Source organism: Plecotus auritus (genome assembly GCF_963455305.1).
Source record: "Plecotus auritus genome assembly, chromosome: 6".
NCBI lineage: Eukaryota > Metazoa > Chordata > Mammalia > Chiroptera > Vespertilionidae > Plecotus > Plecotus auritus.
In genome coordinates, this window is record NC_137773.1 from 143,033,299 (window position 1) to 143,042,961 (window position 9,663).

The 9,663-nt window shown below is 48.6% G+C and overlaps 1 protein-coding gene across 6 annotated transcripts in view; it reads right to left on the reverse strand.

Annotated features, from left to right (window-relative positions):
• TMEM40 (transmembrane protein 40) overlaps positions 1-9,663 on the reverse strand; it is a gene marked incomplete at its 5' end in the record, with an annotated part of 33,848 nt that overhangs the window by 22,931 nt on the left and 1,254 nt on the right. Inside the window, one exon of one of the 6 annotated variants that reach the window (XM_080675600.1) lies at positions 5,348-5,581. The exons of 2 other annotated variants lie outside the window; for them this stretch is intronic. Of the gene's footprint in view, positions 1-5,347; positions 5,582-9,663 lie in introns of those variants that run through there. 3 more of the 6 variants (XM_080675602.1, XM_080675597.1, XM_080675601.1) reach the window with 3 other exon arrangements.

Here is a 9,663-nt window from a genome sequence, read left to right on the forward strand (position 1 = left end):
GTTGTTCACACAGAAAGACCTAGGAGTGTTAAAAGACACTCTGAAAGGTAAGTAAATTTTAACACAGACATCTAACTTAGTATTTAGCACATAATAGGTACACCACCAATGTTTGTTAAAGTGCAGTATAAGCCAACAAGGTGATAGAGCTACAAAGCAAAGCTAATACAGCCTTAGGTCATATTAATAGAAGCACAGAGTCTACAGTAAAGAAGGTGACCATATCCCACCATCCCCCATGCTGAGTTCAATCCTGGGTTGTGCATGAAATAAGATCTACTAGACAAACAGAGAGAATCCAAAAGATGTGGTGGGTATAGAAACAACACCCAAGGGATGTGGCTGGTGGAGCAGGATGCTCATCCTAGGGATGAGTATTGCATGGACAGACCTGGTCATTATCCCCAACTCTCTGCAGGACTCCTTCAGGACAGGGGGACAGGTGGGGTTGTGAGCCCAGAGGGAGGGGTCAGGACCTTGGGGAGTCAGAGGGACGAGTGCCAGCTCAATATACAAAAAGAATTTTCTTGAAATGACATCTATTTGGGGGTGGTCATGAGTACCAACCATGAGAGGTGGCAAGCTGAGGAATGGCAGAGGTTGGCTTAGATATCCTTAGCTCATAACCTATTAATCTCTAAAATAATGATTTCCAAAGTATAGGAGGAAAATATTAGTTCATCTAGCTCTACTTAACTTTTAACTAAAAATAGTTAATAGTACATTGTTCAACTCTGATATGCACCCTCTGCCATGTGTCAGACATCAAATGTCATGTCCCCAGAGGCCAGTGGGGAGCTCAACAATACAGACAGGTCTGCTATGGCCACATTTTCCATTTTCTACATTCAGCCTGTTTTGACATATTTCGGTGTACTAGTGCTGGGTTGGGTGGATTTGAGGATCAAACAATATAGCTTTGACTGACTCAGCCCCCATAGGATGGACAAGTGGCTTCAAAGAGTCCCTGCAAAGGAACCTCGAATGGAGATAACTCTAATCTAGGAAGTACAAGCAAGCAGCAGGAAATGTGGGAGACAGACCCCACCCCCGCTCCCGCAGTTCAAGTCCTTCATCAGCCACATGATCACGTTGAAAACAATAATGAATAGGATCTCTCTCATGTATAATTGCTTACTGAAATAATCATAATAAGAAAAAACTATTTGAGACATGAACTTCCATCACTATCATCAGTGAGAAAATTCACTCCGAGTATATATTGAGACGTTAGCTAATGGTCCACAGTACTTGTACATAATTTCTAAATCTATAAATATGTATATACTAGAGGTCTGGTGCACGAAATTCATGCACCTGTGGGGCCCTGTGCGCCCCCCAGGCCCCCCATATTCGTGTATTTTTGTATATGTGTGTATGTTTGCGCATGCATATATATATATATATATATATACATATATATATATATATATATATATATATATATATATATATATATAGTTAATCCTCATCTGAGGACATTTTTCATTGATTTTTAGAGTAAAAGGGAAGGCGAGAGACAGAGAGAGAAACATGGATGTGAGAAAGAAACATCAACTGGTTGCCTCCTGCACATGCCCCGACCCCGATAGGGCGAAATACCGTCACCGACAGGGCCGACTGCTGGCAGCCCACTGGGGCTCAGTCGTTGAGTGTATGGCAATTTTCTGTTTCTGTTTCCACTTCTGGTAGAGGTCCTGCTTGTAGGAGCTGCTGATGTAGTGACCACTTTCTGTCTTGATCTTCTTCTTGTCCTCCTGTCCTGACTGTCCCACAAACCACTTCTTCCCGTCCCACTTGAGCTGCTGCCGGCCCCTGGTCAGGTTCTGGGCCTCGTCCCCCATCAGGTGCAGGACAGCGCCAGCCACCTGCTGCTCAAAGGCTCCCCTGTCCCCTCCAACGCTCAGGCCCCATTCACTGGAAGTCCTTGGGCCCATAGGAGACATGGAAATCCTGGCCCAGTGGCCGGGCCTCCTCCTTCCACCTCTTGGCTCCCTGCTCAGGTCTTGGCTGCTGCTGTTAGCGGCCCACAACCTCTGTGAAGATGTCCTCCACGCTCCCTCCCGCTGCGTCCTCCCCCTCCCCCTCCCTCTTCCCCCTCCTCCTGCTCCGCCTGTCCATGCAATACTCATCCCTGCGGTGCTGGGCAGCTCAGGGCTGGGCCAGCCAGGCCCTCCTGCTGCTCCTGCAGGCCCTGCTGGAAGCTGACGATGGCCTTGCAGCCCTTCTGCCGCTTGGCCCGCATCACCTGGCTGCTCAGGTCCCGGCTGGAGGCGTTGATCTCAAAGATGGTCGCCTGCGAACGGTACTGCTTGATGCTGTCCACCAGCCTCAGCCGCTACAGCTCCTCCTCCTCGAAGCTCGAGCTGAAGAGGGGGTGCAGGCCCAGCCCCGCGAGGTCCAGCTCCTTGGCCTGTTTGATGGACTCTGGTGAGGGCACACATGCTGCTGCTGGGCATTGTCAGCCACGCGGCCCAGGCCCTGCTGCTCCAGCGACGCCTCCAGGGTGTTCCGCAGGCCGCAGGCCTCAGCGTCCACCACGCTCTGTGGCACCCAGCCCAGCACGCTGTCCATGCCGCCCGCACCTCAGGGCTCCTCGTGGGGGCGGGCGAGGGTGAGGGCACGGCCCAGGAACAGGTGCAGATCCAGCAGGTAGGGGACCTCATCTGGGGCCACCAAGGAGTAGGCTGTGCCACCCCCGGCCACACCACCCACGTGGTGCAGGAAGAGCTTGCCCTCGGCCGGGAAGCTGAAGTTGATGTCATTGTCCAGCAGCGGGGTGTCCAGGCCCCGGCCCGCCAGGTCAGTCACCATGAGCGTGGAGCACTTGCCATAGGTGAACTTGGCTAGGTTGATCTTGTGGGCTGTCTGGTCCAGGGCGCTGTAGATGTGGGCGCAGCTCACCTGCTGGAGCGGCCTCAGCCTGGGGAAGCGGGGCCAGATGGTGGTTGACCAGTCCTTTTGCATTGGGTGGATTTGCATATTAGCCTTTTATTATATAGGATTGGGAGCTCCTAAAGCATTTTTCACAATCAGAAAGTGTGACAACTACTGCTCCAGATCCTTAGACCCAGCTAGACACTAAGGAGGATATTCCCTGTTTGGAATATTTATTTCAGATTTAGGGACCAAGAAAAACTAGGTGGGAGTGTGCCACTCAATAAACTTTTGTGAGGCCTCCCCAAATGTTTGACAATTAATGGGAAGAAACAGTCTTAAAAGGTTTTCCCTGGCTCTGACTCCCCTAGGTGGGAGCCAGTCCAGTTTCTTCTTTCTCATCTTCTCATCTAAGTTCCTCTGTCTTTTCTGTTTCCTCTCTCTCTTCTTCACTCCCCCCACCACACACACACACACACACACACACACACACACACACAATTGGCAACAAGAAAAACCAGAAGGGAGGTATTTGGTGCACAGTGCACAGAAAGAGCTTGCTGGCTCTTGAATGTCAGGCAGACCTGGATTTAGTTCCCACCTCTACCCATCGCTGACTGTGAAGACCTCAGGAAAGTCACATCCATTCTCAGAGCCTCAGAATCCTCTGGAAACATTGGAGCATGACTACAACTCAACAATAAAAGGAAAAAGAACTCAATTTTAAAAGAGTCAAAGGGTTTGACTAGACATTTTTCTGAAAAAGATATACAGATAGTCAATAGCACATTGAAAGATGCTGGACACCATTAGTCACTAGGGAAATGCAAATCCAAACCACGATGAGATACCACTACATGCTCATTAGGATGGCTGAGATAAGAAACATAAGTGTTGGCAATGATGTGGAAAATTGGAGCCTTTGTATATGGTTGGTGGGATTGTAAAATAGTATAGCCGCTTTGGAAAACAATGTATCAGTTTCTCAAAATGTTAAACATAGATTTATCATATAAATCCTAGATATATACCCAAGAAGATTGAAAACTTATGTCCACACAAAGATTTGTACATGAATATTCACAGAAGCATTATTCATAATAGCCAAATGGTAGAAACAACCCAAATGTCCAACGACTGATGAATGAATAAACAAAATGTGATATAATCATACAATACAATATTATTCAGCCATAAAGAGAAAGAAGTGCTGACACATGCTACAACATGTATAAACCTTGAAAACATTATGCTCAGTGAAAGAAGCCAGTCAGAAAGGATCATCTACTGTATGATTCCATTTCTATAAAATGTCTAGAATAAGCAAACCCATAAAGAGAGCAGATTAGTGCTTGCCAGGGCAAAGGGGAATGAGGAGTGACTGCCAAAGGGTATGGGGTTATTTTGGGGGTGATAAAATGTTCTAAGCTAGATAGTAGTGATGGTTGCACTACTTTGTGAATATACTAAAAATCACAGAATTGTACACTTTAAAGGGGTGAATTTTATGGCATGTGAATGATAGCTCAATAAAGTTTTTATCCTTTCTTTTTTTAAAAAAAACAGGGCTTCACACATAAGACTGTTGTGAAAGTAAAATAGGGCCTCTGGCAGGGCAGTGCCCAGCGTGGTCCTGGTGTGGAGCAGTGTGGTGGCTTTTGGAGGGCTGCGAGGCACAGGTGCCTAGATCTTAGATGCCTACACTAGCCTGAATTCTAGGAATTTCAGAGCCAGGAGGAAGTCTCATTATTTACTGATCTGCTGAGTTTGGATCCCAAATAGGACATGCCACACTTCACTCAATACAGCTCCCCCAACACATGTTCCTGACTCAACTTTTCTCGCAGTTTCTGAACAAAACTAACATAACAGGCATGAGACCATATATCATCTTTCTTGTCCCCCTTGAAAGAAAAATATACTGACTAGAGTCCCAAATGCTGCCTCTGAGGAGAGAAGCTGGGATGCTCTGAGCAGAGGTGGCACCCCTGATTTGGGGTGACAGCCTGGGGGCACAGAGGAGGGTGGTGCTGGGACAGGAGGGTGTCCTGTCCTCCACTTGCTGGTCAAGGCACAGAGGCTGGGAGGTTTGAGGGGACATAACCTCACCCTCCGAAGCTATTTGGTCCCACAGGGCAGAGGTATCTAGTCAGACCCTTCATTTCACAACTGGGGAAACAGGCTCAGAGAGATCAAGGGGTTTTCTGAAGGTCCCGAAGCAAGTTAGTGACAGAATCAGGAGGTGGCCATCTGCTATGCCCAGCTGAAGCCTCAAAGTGACCTGGGGTGGTGGTGGTGAGTATTTGCCATCCTCCCCTGATTTTCCCAGAGATGGAAGCTGAGTGCTCACCCAGCTAGGAAGACACAGAGCTGGAATTCAAAACCAGGTCCACCTAGAAACCACAAAACTTCAGCCGTGTTGAAGAGCCAATTAAAATATAACCCCTCACCCTGCCCCATGTCCCATTACCTGCTGTCCCGAGGCCTGTCAGGTACAAGGTGAGTTGTATGTGGACTGTGCTGATGCCAGGCTGGGTAGGGGAAAAGGACGGCAAGAGAGGCCCTGCCACACCCCCATGACGGACAGGGGGCGGGGCCTGACCTGTCCCTGGGCCACACTCACTCAGCAAAGTGGCATTCCTTCCTGCCAGTGCTCTCAGCCCCAGGCCTTCCTGACTGATTTGCCTCTTCCCTATGACACCACAGGAGCAGCAGATGGGGCAACCACGCCCAAGAGACCTGCCCCCTGGGCCATGGCCATGCCCTCTGTCTCCAGGGGGAAGTGATGTGGGGAAGTTGCACCACCCTTGGCTGTGCTAAGCTCTGGGCAGGGAGGAGGTGGGGCATCTCCCAAGTCCCCCTCCACCTGCATTGGTGAGGCTGACTCAGGGCCCAGCCATGTGGACCAACCTGATGCTACTAGGAAGGGTGAGGTTGGGCAGACAGCAGGTGGCGGGGAGGGGCGGGGGAAGGGAACGACACTTAAGGGGCTGGGAATTCCTATTCCTGTGAGCAGACTGGCAGTGCCCTCTCCTGGTGAAGAAATTGGGCAAAGGCTAGAACATGCACTGCCTGTGCAGGTGGGAAAATGCAAGTCCTGAGGGGTGGGGACCAACCTCTCATAGATAAGGCCAAGACTAACCCCAGCTCAGCCTGCCTCTGCCTCTCACTCACTAATCAAACACTCTAAAAGCAGGACAGTAAGCAAGTCCTACACTGCCCTGGGGAGCAAGCACCCAGGCCAGAGGGAGACAGGCCCTGACAGGCCCATGAGGGCCAGGCCCCAGGAGCTGTGGGTTCCCAGGGCTTTCTAGAAGGGGAGTCATCCAGATTCTAAGCTCAGGCCAAAATCTTGGAGTCACCCTTTACTCTTTGTTCTCCCCTATCCTGTAGCTGACCTATCTGGAAAGCCCTGTTGGCCTCACGTTCGACATATCCCGAATTTGGCCCCTTTTCTCAATGGCAACCACCCTGGTCCAGACAATACAATTGCTAGTCTCTCTGCTCCTGACCTCAGCCCACTGTCTGTTGTCATGACAGCAACCAAAATAATCCAATTAAAACCCATCTCAGATCATGTACCTCCTCTGCCCAGCACCTCCCAGGGCTCCCCCTCACTCAGAATAAAACTCAAGTTCTTTTACAGCCCTGCATGATCTACAACCCGCCTCTTGCTCTCTCTGATCTTAATTTCTGTGACTTCCTCTCTCACTCTGCCCCAGTCACACTGGAATGTGCTCCAAACACTCCAGTTAGACTCCCTTCTCAGGGCCTTTGCACCGGGCATTCCCTCTACCTAGAATGCTCTCCCCAGACAGCTACCTGGCTGCTTTCCTCACTTTTCAGGTCTCTACTCAACTGTCACCTTCTTCCCTGGCCACCCTGAGTGAAGTAGTAACTGCCAGCGCCACCTTTCCCTCTCATCCTGCCTATTGTTCACCATCTGACATACTGTATATTTTCTTGTTATGCATATTTCCTTGTTGCGTATTTGTTTGTTCCAGGATCCAGGACAGTGTCTGACACAGAGCAGGTGCTCAATACATTTTGTTGAACAAATAAGTGACCTGAAAGGGTAGCCCAACAAGCATTCCAAAGGCATTCTAGGCAGAGGGAACCATGTGCACAACCATAAATGCTTAGAGGTAAGAGACACTGCTATATTGAGGCTCTGCGAATGGTTCAGTACAGGGAGAGCAGGGGCGTGGGGAGCTGGAGGGGAGGAGAAGGGACAGGGAGAGAGGCAGGGCTTCCGAAGTCAGGCCAAGGAAGCTGGATGTTATGCTGAGAGTGATGGGGAGCCACGCAAAACAGACATGATCAAATTTATGTTTTAGACAACAATTTGGCTACCTTATTTTGGGTTGGTGGGGAAGCTGTGAGAGGCTGGCATCCGGTGAGCATGAGCCATGGCAGGGGAGATAAGGAAAGGGTCAGGGTCCTGCACTGTCTGAAGCCACCAGCCACGTGTGGCTGGTTATGGAGCGTTTGAAATGTGGCTGGTCGGAATTGAGATGTGCTCTATGGTTAAAACACACACTGGATTTCCAAGATGTGGTATGAAAATAAAATATATACAATAGCTTATTTTGGATATATTGGGTTAAATAAGATATATTATTAAAGTTAGTTTCACCTGCTTCTTTTTGCTATTTTTAAAGTAGCTACTGGAAAATTAAAATTTTTCATAGGCACATAGAACACATAGTGTATTTCTATTTGACAGCATTGAGTTAGAGGGTAAAATGGACAGGGCTTGGTGGTCAGTGGACTGTGGGGGTGAGGGAGACTCTGTTCTAATTGCAACTCTCTACTCCCCCCGCCCCCAATTGCTCCTTTGTGATGACAGCATAGTCTCTAGTGGCAGAAAGAAGGGGCCACAAGGAAGAGCGAATGGAGTTAGTTTTTATCTCAACATAAGCACACACACACACACAATTCCTATCTTCACAGGAAGAACTATTTAGAAATAGGTTGACAGAACAGGCAATTAGACCTCTGTCCTGGAGGTATGTAAGAAGAAACTTGAAGACCATCATTAAGCAGGGAAAAGGAAGTTGAACTAATTATTCTCAAAATATGGTCCCTGGACCAGGAGCATCAACAGCACCTTTTAGAAAAGCAAATTCTCAGGTCTTATCTCAGTCCTACTGAATCACAAACTCTGGAGGTGGGACCCACAATGTGTAATTTAACAAGCCCCCAAGGTGAATCTGATGCCTACTCAAGTTTAAGAACCACTGGGCTAAATAACAGTCCTACCTTATGTGAATGACTGACACATAGTAGGTGCTCAAAAAAAAAAAAATAGCCACTACCTTTTGCTGGCCTTCTAGTTCCAAGTTGAGGTACTTCCCCTCTCTGAGCAAATGTAGAATTTACCTCCTGCAGCACCTGGTTGTATGTGAACTTGGCACAGGATGGAGGCACAGACTCAGGGCATTTCCTATCTGTGCCACAGGCAGAACTCCAGGACCATGACAGAGCTGCCAGATATATAAGGGAGGCCCCAACTCAACTTCATCCCAAGGTGACCCCACTGCCGTGTGTGTGTGTGTGTGTGTGTGTGTGTGTGTGTGTGTGTGTGAGAGAGAGAGAGAGAGAGAGAGAGAGAGAGAGAGAGAGAGAGAGAAAGAGAGAAAGGGAGACAGAGAGAGAGAGAGAGAAAGAAACAGAAAGAGAGCATGTGAGGGGGGGTATTGATTCATCAGACAACCTCCCACTGTCCTGTGGGCACAGCTGACAGCCCCAGGGGAGCCAGCTCAGCAGCTGAGCGTGGCATCCGGCTTCCCTGCATTCCAGAACTGCCAGCCTGAGGCCCACCTGACTCAGCAAGCACGTGCACTCTGGAAACACCAGACAGCTCAGACACAGTCTCCACATCCATATAAACACGAGGAGAAGGCAGCTCCTACCCATGGTGAAATTATTTGTACAAAGTGCTCAGATCAGTGCCTGGACAGTTAGCCCCACTACCCCTTGGCATTCTTGTGATGGGGCCATGGGATTCCTCTGGCTGATGGAAACTCCCCAATGACCTCTTCTGTCTGAGAATTATGCACAGTAGGTATAAGGGGGAAAGAATGTGCACCTACTATGAGTACCCAGTTCCTGACAAAGACGCTTGTAATTCCCTTAGTTGATGGAGGTGATAAGATCACCTTACACAGAGCTCCTAAATCCCTTGACATTTTCTGGGTGATGGAAGCCTCTTTTGTTCTAATGAGTCAACTCTTGGTGCGCTCTTGGAAAGCTCCAGGATGGGGCTGGTCACCAGAAAGACCAAGCTGTGATTAGAAACTTGGAACTTTCAGCCTCTGGGAGGGAAGAGAGGCTGGAGACTGAGCTAATATTAAGTCATGCCTAGGTGATGAGGCCTCCATAATAATCCCTAATCTGTGGGGTTCAGAGAGCTTCCAGGTTAGCGTGCCAGGAAGGTGGTGTACCCCAACTCCATGGGGACAGAAGCCCATGTACTTGGGGACCTTCCAGACCTCACCCTATGTACTACTTCATCTGGTTGTTCATTTATATCCTGTATATCAATATAATAAACTAACAAACATAAGTAAACTTGTTCCTATGTTTTGTGAGCTTTTCTAGCTAATTATTGAACCTGAGGAGGAAGCCATGGGAACCCTTGATTAATAGTAGGTCAGTCAGAACTGTGGGAGGAAGTGCCACTTGCAATTGGCATCGGAAATGGAGGAAGTGTCACAGAAATAAGCCCTTAACATTTGGAGGCTGTGCTAACTATGGATAGTTAGTGCCAGAATTGCTTGGTAT